Consider the following 12,696-nt stretch of genomic DNA (forward strand, 5'->3'; position numbering starts at 1 on the left):
CATTAGATGAGGCTGAATGAACTGTTTTGCTGCCAGACAAGGCTCCGCTGATAGCCAGGTGTAGCAGTGGTAAGATGTTGGGACTGCTGTTGGGACAGCTTTATATAGGCCGTTTGTCACCGTTATAGTGCAATTAATGTATTGTTTAGTGTTGTGTAGTGGCTTTGCTGGCATGTATCCCACTTATTTTTTTTAATTACTTGCTAAAATGGTCACTGAATAGAGAGTATATTTCCTGCTCTAGTATGCATGCCTGGTCACCAGTTGTTACTGATTCCAAAATTCTGTTGAGAAATGGTTGGTCTGAACTGTCGTTTGCACCCCTTAGTAACTGTAGATAAGACTCAAGGCTGGACTGCGCATGCGTGCCAGTTCCCCGCTCTTGTGGCGAGAAGCTCACAAGTTGGTTGACTCTCGCTCACCAGTAAGAGCCGGAGCACACTCTGGTGGCAATAAAGTTGCCCCTTTCATTGTATTGAAAGGGGGCAGTTGGAACACTGGGGAACACTGGGGTTTTAGACAGTGCTTGATGGCGGGCGGGCGAGAGAGAGAGAGCAGCGAGAGAGAGAGCAGCGAGAGAGAGAGCAGCGAGAGAGAGAGCAGCGAGAGAGAGAGCAAGAGAGAGAGCAGTGGCACGGAGGGTAGATTGGGCTCCCTCCGTCTTCTTTGAGAGAAAGTGCCTGAAAAATGGGTCGCTGCACAAAGGGAAAGGGTTCTAGGAGTACAGATGTTAGTAAGCACAAAGCATGGCAAACTAAATACTGAGAACCAAATTGGCAATAGCTAGACGATAGTTAGCTAGCATTTGCTGTGACGGCTGGCAGCATAGCTTAAGCTAGCATGAGCCGGTAGCTGGTAAAAACCTCACCGGGCTCGTTAGAGAGCTGTCTGAGTATGTTTATTTCCCAAGGGGTACAGGGGCCCACTATAACTCTGGGAGAAATGTGTTGCTAACTGGGTTATGTGGGTGCTAGTCAACACTTAGCAATGAGGCTATTGTGCTAGCTAGCTAGTGTTCACCCAATGGAATAATAACCAAGCGGTAGCTAGCATAGCGTTAGCCTGAGTAATGCTGCAAGAGTAGCTTTGAGAGTCTCTTTCGACCGTAGCATGGTGAGGTGTGAGTGGTCAGTTTAGCCAGCAAAACAAGAGAGCAGGCTGGCAATTCTACTATGGGTGGGAGAGCCAGTAGTAGTAGTGTTCACCTAATGGGTTAGTAGACTAGCTAGAAAGCACAGAGGAAGCCTGAGGAAACTAGCGCTCTGTTAGTCTTGTGATGGACAAAGCGTGTCTCTCAACCGAAAGAACAGCTAAAAATTCTACCCTTGCAGGTAGGTAGTAGTAGCTAGTAGGTAGCAGTGAAGAAGGAAGCCTTGCGGCTGATGAATAGCAATAGTAAGCACAGTAGAAAACGCTATAGCCACAAGGCCAGAAAGCATTAGCTAGCTAGCAGCCACAGGTGTGCTGTAGCTAGCTCAGTGCTAGCTGAAGGGGTTTTGCTAGGGTAGCGATAGGCTTCAGGTAAGCTTGCTCCCACGACTGAAAGAGCTGTGTGGCTGGGCCATTCAAGCGAGTTAGCACAAGTGAGTAAACGCAGGCTATACTAGACGAGGGGGAAAGCTAACAATGCTACCGTGTTGCAGGTAGGATTGCATGAATAGTTTGCCATGCAGCAAGCTAGTGGAGTTAGCTTGAGCCTTGCGACGTGGGCTAACCGTGTTGCAGGTAGAAAAGCGTGGCTAGCTTGCGGCGTGGGCTACCCAAGTCCCAACAGCTGGCGTAGAAGCTAGCTGAGAAGTAGAAAAGTGCATCTCTACTCGAACAAGGTCAGTGCTCAAACCTCACAACAGGGTCCGAAATCCTATGTTCGGCAGCTCTTATCCTTGCAGTAAGCTTGTGAACAGTAAAGTAGGAAAACAGAAAAGCCAGTCGCTAAGAGGAGAGCAAGGGTGTGGTTTTATACAGGGTCCAACTGACGTGTGGGATTGGTTACTTTGGAGTTAGGGGTGTTTCGAACGAAATCCCATAGTGGAACACTGAGAGAATAATTGGAAGAAATCCACTTTTCTTTTGTAAACTAAAAATGATTCACATTTCAATGTAGCTTGCTCTCTCGCCCTTAATTACTCATTTGCCCATTAAGGTATCTCTTTTAAATAGTCAATTCATACTGTATTGTGGATCAAATAAGTAGTGACAAGCTACAATATCAGTATAAAGTACATATGCATTGAACTAGGGCTAGGCTATAATGTCTTACGACTGTTTTGTCATCAGGAATATTTAATGATTAACGAAAGACATTGCTGCATGTTACTAAAATATTATACTTGATTAAACAAGCTGTGATGCAAGATCTTCATGTATTTCAATCCAGAGCACATTAGCCTCTTCTGTGTGAAGAAGCAGTACTTCAGGCTCTGGTCTGGGTAGTTCCTAAGGAGAGTATAGAGTGATATACACTGCTCAAAAAATAAAGGGAACACTTAAACAACACAATGTAACTCCAAGTCAATCACACTTCTGTGAAATCAAACTGTCCACTTAGGAAGCAACACTGATTGACAATAAATGTCACATGCTGTTGTGCAAATGGAATAGAAAACAGGTGGAAATTATAGGCAATTAGCAAGACACCCCCACCCCCCATAAAGGAGTGGTTCTGCAGGTGGTGACCACAGACCACTTCTCAGTTCCTATGCTTCCTGGCTGATGTTTTGGTCACTTTTGAATGCTGGCGGTGCTTTCACTCTAGTGGTAGCATGAGACGGAGTCTACAACCCACACAAGTGGCTCAGGTAGTGCAGCTCATCCAGGATGGCACATCAATGCGAGCTGTGGCAAGAAGGTTTGCTGTGTTTGTCAGCGTAGTGTCCAGAGCATGGAGGCGCTACCAGGAGACAGGCCAGCACATCAGGAGACGTGGAGGAGGCCGTAGGAGGGCAACAACCCAGCAGCAGGACCGCTACCTCCGCCTTTGTGCAAGGAGGAGCAGGAGGAGCACTGCCAGAGCCCTGCAAATTGACCTCCAGCAGGCCACAAATGTGCATGTGTCTGCTCAAACGGTCAGAAAAAGACTCCATGAGGGTGGTATGAGGGCCCGACGTCCACAGGTGGGGTTGTGTTTACAGCCCAACACCGTGCAGGACGTTTGGCATTTGCCAGAGAACACCAAGATTGGCAAATTTGCCACTAGCGCCCTGTGCTCTTCACAGATGAAAGCAGGTTCACACTGAGCACGTGACAGACGTGACAGAGTGGAGACGCCGTGGAGAACGTTCTGCTGCCTGCAGCATCCTCCAGCATGACCGGTTTGGCGATGGGTCAGTCATGGTGTGGGGTGGCATTTCTTTGGGGGGCCGCACAGCCCTTCATGTGCTCGCCAGAGATAGCCTGACTGCCATTAGGTACCGAGATGAGATCCTCAGACCCCTTGTGAGACCATATGCTAGTGCGGTTGGCCCTGGGTTCCTCCTAATGCAAGACAATGCTAGACCTCATGTGGCTGGAGTGTGTCATCAGTTCCTGCAAGAGGAAGGCATTGATGCTATGGACTGGCCCGCCCGTTCCCCAGACCTGAATCAAATTGAGCACATCTGGGACATCATGTCTCGCTCCATCCACCAACGCCACGTTGCACCACAGACTGTCCAGTAGTTGGCGGATGCTTTAGTCCAGGTCTGGGAGGAGATCCCTCAGGAGACCATCCGCCAGCATCCCCAGCATGCCCAACGCCAGCATGTCCAGGCGTTGTAGGGAGGTCATACAGGCACGTGGAGGCCACACACACTACTGAGCCTCATTTTGAATTGTTTTAAGGACATTACATCAACGTTGGATCAGCCTGTAGTGTTGTTTTCCACTTTAATTTTGAGGGTGACTCCAAATCCAGACCTCCATGGCTTGATAAATTTGATTTCCATTGATAATTTTTGTGTGATTTTGTTGTCAGCTCATTCAACTATGTAAAGAAAAAAGTATTTAATAAGAATATTTCATTCATTCAGATCTAGGATGTGTTATTTTAGTGTTCCCTTTATTTTTTTGAGCAGTGTATTTTAGGCATGTTATGTGTGTTTATGTACATAAGTATCCGTACTCTATATTGTGGGTTTTTTATGTATTGATTGTTGTGCTGCTGAGACTTGGTTTCACAGCCTCTCCAAATACGACATACAAACTACACAAAATACATATGCATTTCAACAAATTATTGTTGAAATGAAATTGGGGAAAATAGTTGATGTTGAAAGAAAGATATATGAATTATTATAAACTGGAGGATACATTGCCCTTTAGACAACTTCAGTTTGAAGTCCTTCCATAACAGTGATAAAAGCAGAGATACAATCATGCATTCAGTTATTTTTCAAATTGTTTCTGGTAACGATATGACTATCCCAACTACCCCAAAACACAGGCAAGATGCAAGTGTGTAATCTTCTCATCAGTCTTGAGTCAGCATTTTATTCCTTTCTGTGCATATCTGTCTGCTTTACTCAAGATAGCCTCTCTCCCTTTTCCTCTCAATCCTTCAATGTGCCCTGTTAAATCTACTCTCTAATGCTCAACTGTCTGTTGATTGACTTTAAAGCAATATATCGGTTTGGAACCTCTGTACAACGTCAGTGTTGTGACAGGGGAAATGTAATAGGGGAAACCAAAGTAGGTCTCACATAGGTGGCTTTCTTTCATTTAGTTATGTTCCACTCCAATACTGGTGTCCAGAGCTGTCTTAAAAACGTCTTAGGGATAGCCCCCTTTTTTAAATTTTTTGCCTAAATGACATTCCCAAATCTAACTTCCTGTAGCTCAGGTCCTGAAGCAAGAAAATGCATATTTTTGGTACCATTTGAAAGGAAACACTTTGAGGTTTGTGGAAATGTGAATTCAATATAGGACAATATAACACAATAGATCTGGTAGAAGAAAATACAAAGAAAAAAACTACCAATCTTTTTCTACCACCATCTTTGAAATGCAAGAGAAAGGTCATATTATAGCCATCACTCTGGTTGTAATTCCGATAGTGTCCACAAGATGGCAGCACTGTATGTGCAACGTTTGAGATGGATAACTTGAAGAATGATTGACCTACAAGAGTTTTAGTGTGAAGTCCCCAGGTACATTTGGGCAAATTGTGAAGGAGACATTCGCATTCATATTCCATTTTTCTGCAAAAATATTGTCAAATCTGTATACTTGGACTTTGATTTAGCTTTCCAAGTATTAGTAGCCATATTATGTTTTATTAAGTTTTCATAACTCTGAATATCCTTATAATTTTTGTCCAAAATGATTAGTACCTACATTTTATGACATTTACATGGTTTCCATATACTCCCGTAAATCCCAGCTCATTGGCTATCTAGTTAGCTTTGTTTGAACCCAATTGGTGCTTATTTGACAAAGTTCAAGTGATGGCCACCTGCGTCATTGGCGTGCCATGAAGGCGTCGCTCTCTGACCAAATATGGTGCCCTATAGGATAGACTACACCCCTAATGAAATAGTGAGGTCTTGTTACCTTCTAGGATCTCTGAGGAATAGATAGGAACGTGATTTGCATCGTTCAATTAACGTTTAGGGTGAGATTTTCACAGATTCCTTTCTTTGCAAATTGAATGAGTGGAAATACAAAATCGATCGGGCGTGCTATATGGACCTTTTTAGGATATGAAAAATTATTTTATCTAACAAAATGACACTTCATGTTATCTCTGGGGCCCTTTGGATGACAGATCAGAACAAGATTTCAGAATGTAAGTACACATTTCACCTTCAGAGGTGAATTTATCAAACCTATCGCATTAAAAAGTGTTTTGTGTTAGGAGCTCTCTTCAAACAATAGTATGTCATTTTCCGCAGTAATAGCTACTGTAAATTGTACAGTGCAATTATGTTAACAAGAATTTAAGCTTTCAGCCGGTATAGGACACTTATATGTACCGACATTTGTTGTTTCTCTAAAATCTGCGATCTTGACATAACGTGCTGCATGATTTAGAACTGTCCCATTTTGTTATTTTCCACTCCAATACTGGTGTCCAGAGCTATCTTAATGCTGGGCCATAAACTGCCATTTTGTGTGCAAATCAAAGTGGATACAATATGTCATGTATTTTTGAGAGTACATTGAACATTTTCTTGGGACTTGAAAATCAACACTGGCAAGACCAAATGGAAATGGGAACCCTTAAAAAGAGGCTTCCCGACTGGGCACACTGTCACGTCTGCTCCCACTCCCCCTCTCTGGCGCTTGAGTTCGCCAGGCTGCTCATCATTACGTATACCTGTCACCATTGTTTCGCTCACCAACACTTCATTGAAATCACCAGGACTCCATCATGTCATTGATTGCCTTCCCTATATCTGTCATTTCCTCAGTTTCATTCCCGTGTCTGCATTGATGTTGTTTTGTTTCTCTTGTCCAAACGCTGTTCTTGTTCAGTTTCCTGTATATTTCTTATTAAATGCTCACCCTGTACTGGCTTCCCGTCTCCCAGCGTCTGTAGTTACGGAAGCATTACAGAATTAAGACACCTCAATTGGAAGCATCTGAGAGTTTTTTTGTTTTTTGTTGGTGACGTCGGGTTTGGGTACCGCTGCCGAAGCAACCGGGGATGCCTCAGCTGGCTCGTCAGGCTCCCATGCCTCAGCTAGTTCGAGAGGCTTTACTAGCCTCGGTTGGCTCAGCAGGCTCCCATGCCATGCCTCGGTCAGCTCATCAGTCTCCCATGCCTTGGCGGGCCCGTCAGGCTCGCCCAGGTAGGACGCCCCTGGAGGGGGGGTACTGTCACGTCTGCTCCCGCTCCCCCTCTCTGTCGCTTGAGGTTGCTAGGTTGCTCATCATTACGCACACCTGTCACCATCGTTACGTGCACCAGCGCTTCATCGGACTCACCTGGGCTCCATCACGTCATTGATTGCCTCCCCTATATCTGTCACTTCCCCAGTTTCATTCCCGTGTCTGCATTGATGCTGTTTTGTTTCTCTTGTCCAGACGCTGTTGTTAAGTTTCATGTCTATTTATTATTAAAACCACACCCTGTACTTGCTTCCCCTCTCCCAGCGTCTGTGGTTACGGAACCGTTACACACACACTGTATATTTACTCATCTTGCCTTAAGCAATCCACACTGTGTCATCATGAATGTTATCTTCTCAATCAATGTGCAGCAAGCTGTGTTTTACCTTGAGCAAAATAGACCTCATATTTGTCGTTTATATGTCTACCTGTCCTGTTGTATTGTGTGTGCCATATCAGAAAAATCTCAGATTCAGCTTTTTCATCCAATAGTAAAGTCAGGAAAATAACCATCAGAAGTTGGTGGTGCTCCTCTATGAATACTAAGCACACTTTGTCTACTGTGTCGGTTTTATTCCTCTCTTATCTTACCCTGTTGGATTTTCTTATTTGATCAGAGTGTAATTATACAGACATTGTCAGTGTTACTTTTTACAAATCCAATCTGTTTTCCAAGTTGAGTCAGCATCATCACATTGACTTTCTTGGTTTAAATGACGTGGAAACAATATTGATTCAACCAGTTTTTGCCCAGTGGGTATGGATGCAATAAAGGGGATGGATCACCACCCCTCTGCCGTTATCCTGCACAATGTTGGCCGCCCAACCTCGTAAGGGCTTTTTGTCTGGGTTATTGTTTTTTCAGTGAGTGAATCTAATGTGTGCGGTGGACGCTGCTGAGGGGAGGACGGCTCATAAGAATATCTGGAGTAGAGTATAATGGCTGGAATGGAATGAACTCCATTCCAGCCATTATTATGAGCCATCCTCCCCTCAGCAGCCTCCACTGAATGTGTGAGGGACATAGAGTGGGGTTATGTGTCTCTGTGTTTTGTGTATTTTACTGTATAATGAAAATCTGAATATGAGTCGGAAAATCTGCTCCTGTAAGCTATAACTAAGAGATGGGGCAGGTCGACTCTCAAATTATCATCATTTATAAGGTCCGAATCATACTGAACAAACCCTGCCTCCCTCTCTCTCTCTCTCTCTCTCTCTCTCTCTCTCTCTCTCTCTCTCTCTCTCTCTCTCTCTCTCTCTCTCTCTCTCTCTCTCTCTCGCTCTCTCTCTCGCTCTCTCTCTCTCGCTCTCTCTCTCTCTGTTATCAAACAATCAATACAGACACTTTGCCTGGTTGCTGTTTAACACAATCAAACTTGTTTAATACATTTCTTTAAGACGTAGATACATAGTCTAAAATCTATACACCCTAGGTAGAAACCAGTGGAGGCTGCTGAGGGCAGGACTGCTCATAACAATAGCTAGAATGGAGCAGGTGGAATGGCATCAAGCACATGGAAACCATATGTTTTATTTGATACCATTCCACTTTTAATGCTCCAGCCATTACCACAAACCCGTCCTCCCCAACTAATGTGCTACCAACCACTGCACCAACTCAATTTGGATACATATTAATTCTAAGTATCTGCTTTCAAAATGAAATATTCCCTTTAGTTTCGATATGATTGTCTTGTTATTTGCTAACAATACAATTAACTGTTCAAAATATGATAACTTCCTGAACCAAAATGATGTAGTGCCTAGTTAATGTGTATAGTTTGGTAACTGCTGAACCCTACATTTTTTTAGTTTTACCTGATAAATGTATCAATTTGACATAAATGTATGTTGGAAGGTCAAACAAAATCATATATGGATGTGGCTGTAAATACTACATCACCATTCTCCATTAGTCAGTGTGCTTCAATAGGACACTCTATGTGCTGCCATTTGGAATTATATTGTAGTGTTTAATGCACTGCTGAAGTAACTGGGTTTTATATTTAAGTGATAATACCTGAGAAGCCGGTATTCTGAGGAAATATTGGCATGGGTTTTGTTTGTGTGGGCCGGCAAACCGTGCAAATATATTCTCCAAACACCGGCTTCGAGGGTAATATCACTTTTATACAACATAATCAATTATTTATTTATTTACATATTTACATATTTTCATTAAAAACGTTATTTTGATGAATTTATTCCATCCTTCCACAAGATATAGTCCCGACACAAATCTAGGGTTGCTACCCAAGCCGGCTGGTCATTCATTCTATCGGTTTGGTTGCCAGAGACGCAACCCAGTCATTCAGTCTTTTTGTTCTGTATCTATGGTTGCAACCCAGTCGTTCAGTCTTTTTGTTCTGTATTAGAGGTCGACCGATTATGATTTTTCAACGCCGATACCGATTATCGGAGGACCAAAAAGACGATACCGATTAATCGGCCGATTTTTAAAAATGTATTTATAATAATGACAATTACAACAATACTGAATGAACACTTATTTAAACTTAATATAATACATCAATAAAAAATCAATTTAGCCTCAAATAAATAATGAAACATGTTCAATCTGGTTTAAATAATGCAAAAACAAAGTGTTGGAGAAGTAAAAGTGCAATATGTGCCATGTAAAAAAGCTAACGTTTGAGTTCCTTGCTCAGAACATATTGCACTTTTACTTCTCCAACACTTTGTTTTTGCATTATTTAAACCAGATTGAACATATGAAAGTTGGTGGTTCCTTTTAACATGAGACTTCAATATTCCAATGTAAGAGGTTTTAGGTTGCAGTTAATATAGTATTTATAGGACTATTTTTCTCTAAACCATTTGTATTTCATATTGATTATTTGACTATTGGATGTTCTTATAGGCACTATAGTATTGCCAGTGTAACAGTATAGCTTCCATCCCTCTCCTCGCCCCTACCTGGGCTCGAACCAGGAACACATCGACACGAGCCACACTCGAAGCAGCGTTACCCATTGCTCCACAAAAGCCGCGGCTTTCCCTCTGCAAGGGGAATAACTACTCCAAGTCTCAGAGCTAGTGACGTTTGAAACGCTATTAGCACGCACCCCGCTAACTAGCTAGCCATTTCACATCGGTTACACCAGCCATTAGGCTGATAGGCTTGAAGTCATAAACAGCACTGTGCTTGCGAAGAGCTGCTGGCAAAACGCACTAAAGTGCTGTTTGAATGAATGCTTACAAGCCTGCTGCTGCCTACCATCCCTCAGTCAGACTGCTCTATCAAATCATAGCCTTAATTATAACATAATAACACACAGAAATACAAGCCTTTGGTCATTAATATGGTCGAATCCGGAAACTATCATTTAGAAAACAAAACGTTTATTATTTCAGTGAAATACAGAACCGTTCGGTATTTTATCTAATGGGTGGAATCCCTAAGTCTAAATATTCTTGTTACATTGCACAACCTTCAATGTTATGTCATAATTACGTAAGATTCTGGCAAATTAGTTTGCAATGAGTCAGGCTGCCCAAACTGTTGCATATACCCTGACTTTGCTTGCAATGAACGCAAGAGAAGTGACACAATTTCACCTGGTTAATATTGCCTGCTAACCTGAATTTATTTTAGCTAAATATGCAGGTTTAAAAATATATACTTCTGTGTATTGATTTTAAGAAAGGCATTGGTGTTTATGGTTAGGTACAGTCGTCCAACGATTGTGCTTTTTTCGCAAATGCGCTTTTGTTAAATCATCCCCCAGCATTGCATCGATTATATGCAACGCAGGACACGCTAGATAAACTAGTAATATCATCAACCATGTGTAGTTATAACTAGTGATTATGATTGATTGATTGTTCTTCATAAGATACGTTTAATGCTAGCTAGCAACTTACCTTGGCTTCTAGTGCATTCGCATAACAGGCAGGCTCCTCATGGAGTGCAGTGAGAGACAGGTGGTTAGAGCGTTGGACTAGTTAACTGTAAGGTTGCAAGATTGGATCCCCCGAGCTGACCAAAAAACAACAACAAAAATCTGTCGTTCTGCCCCTGAACAAGGCAGTTAACCCACCGTTCCTAGGCCGTCATTGAAAATAAGAATATGTTCTTAACTGACTTGCCTAGTTAAATAAAGGTATTAAAAAAAATTGTTACGAATACTTGAAATCGTCCCTAATTAATCGGCCATTCCAATTAATCGGTCGACCTCTATTCTGTATCTATGGTTGCAACCCAGTCGTTCATTCAAAACGTTCTATTGCCGTACTGGCTGGCAACGTTCTTATCCCTTGCTTGCTAGCTAGCCAACTACGGCTAACTTACAGTCAGGTCAAACAGTGCAGCCAGAAAACAACAAAGTAGCTGCATTTGCATTTGTTTAAGCTGTTTTCTAGTGACATTTATTTAGATACATCCGACACGTTCATTACTATGGGACAGTTGGAGATCTAATTTCAATATTGAAGCAATGTTACAAATGTCAGAGAGACAGACAGCATGGTTCATACAAATCTGTGAGATAATGTCTAGATTATTTTTATAGTGGAGATCAAGTTTATAAATTGTTTATAAATTGCCTGGCTGTACTGATGAGACAGTGGATTGTGCTGTCAGATGGAACAGAGTCAATAGGCATTTTAACGTCATAGATTTAGCTGGTGGTAACTTGTGGAATAGACACCGGCTGGAATGTTTTAACCAATCAGCATTCAGGATTAGAACCACCCATTGTATAAAATACTATATTCCACTCATTATCTGAATTTCTTTGATACACTATAAGCTGAGTCATTTCAAGCAGAGACAGGCGATACTGTATCAGTTGAAAAGGTGATCTTGCACAATGCTGTATGGGGCAAAAAGGTTTTTACAGTAGCCAACTGCTTTATAATACCCCTATTTCTGATTATTTGTCCTGAGTATGTACTGTATAAGTATTATAAAAATAAGACTGACATATTTCTCATCATGCTCACAACCTGCCATTGGATACATGTATAAATCAAACGGTGCATGTGAAATTATACTCAAATACTGTATGGAAAAAAATATTTACCATCTACTATTCTTTCTATTCAGCACTTTAAGTATTGTTTTGAAATGTGTATCCTGTGGTTTTTGCTATTGGATTAAATGGTAGTTAATGGTCCTGTTTGACAGGGTTGTGGATTTGATTCCCATGGGGGTCCAGTACAGGGGGGGAAATGTATGAACATGTATGCAAGTCGCTCTAAATATGTATATATACACATATTTAGCTAGTGTAGCGAAATGCTTATGTTCTTAGCTCCAACACTGCAGTAATACCTGACATATAAAACAATACACCCAAAACCCCAAAATAAAAATAAAGTAATTAAGAGATATAGACATTTTAGAATGAGCAATGTCAGAGTCCGGAATATATGTTATTTTATATATATATATACTGTATATTTTATATATATGGCTCACGAGTGGCGCAGCGGTCTATGGCACTGCATCTCAGTGCAAGAGGTTCAAATCCAGGCTGGATCACATCCGGCCGTGATTGGGTGTCCCATAGGGCGGCGCACAATTGGCCCAGCGTTGGCCGGGGTAGGCCATCATTGTAAATAAGAATTTGTTCTTCTAACTGACTTGCCTAGTTAAATAAATAAAGACATTTCAAATATATATACAGTGCCTTGCGAAAGTATTCGGCCCCCTTGAACTTTGCGACCTTTTGCCACATTTCAGGCTTCAAACATAAAGATATAAAACTGTATTTTTTTGTGAAGAATCAACAACAAGTGGGACACAATCATGAATCCAAATCCGGCTTTAAACTTCTTCACGACAGTATCCCGGACCTGCCTGGTGTGTTCCTTGTTCTTTATGATGCTCTCTGCGCTTTTAACGGACCTCTGAGACTATCACAG

This window comes from Oncorhynchus mykiss, chromosome 10, assembly GCF_013265735.2.
Source record: "Oncorhynchus mykiss isolate Arlee chromosome 10, USDA_OmykA_1.1, whole genome shotgun sequence".
Taxonomy (NCBI): domain Eukaryota; kingdom Metazoa; phylum Chordata; class Actinopteri; order Salmoniformes; family Salmonidae; genus Oncorhynchus; species Oncorhynchus mykiss.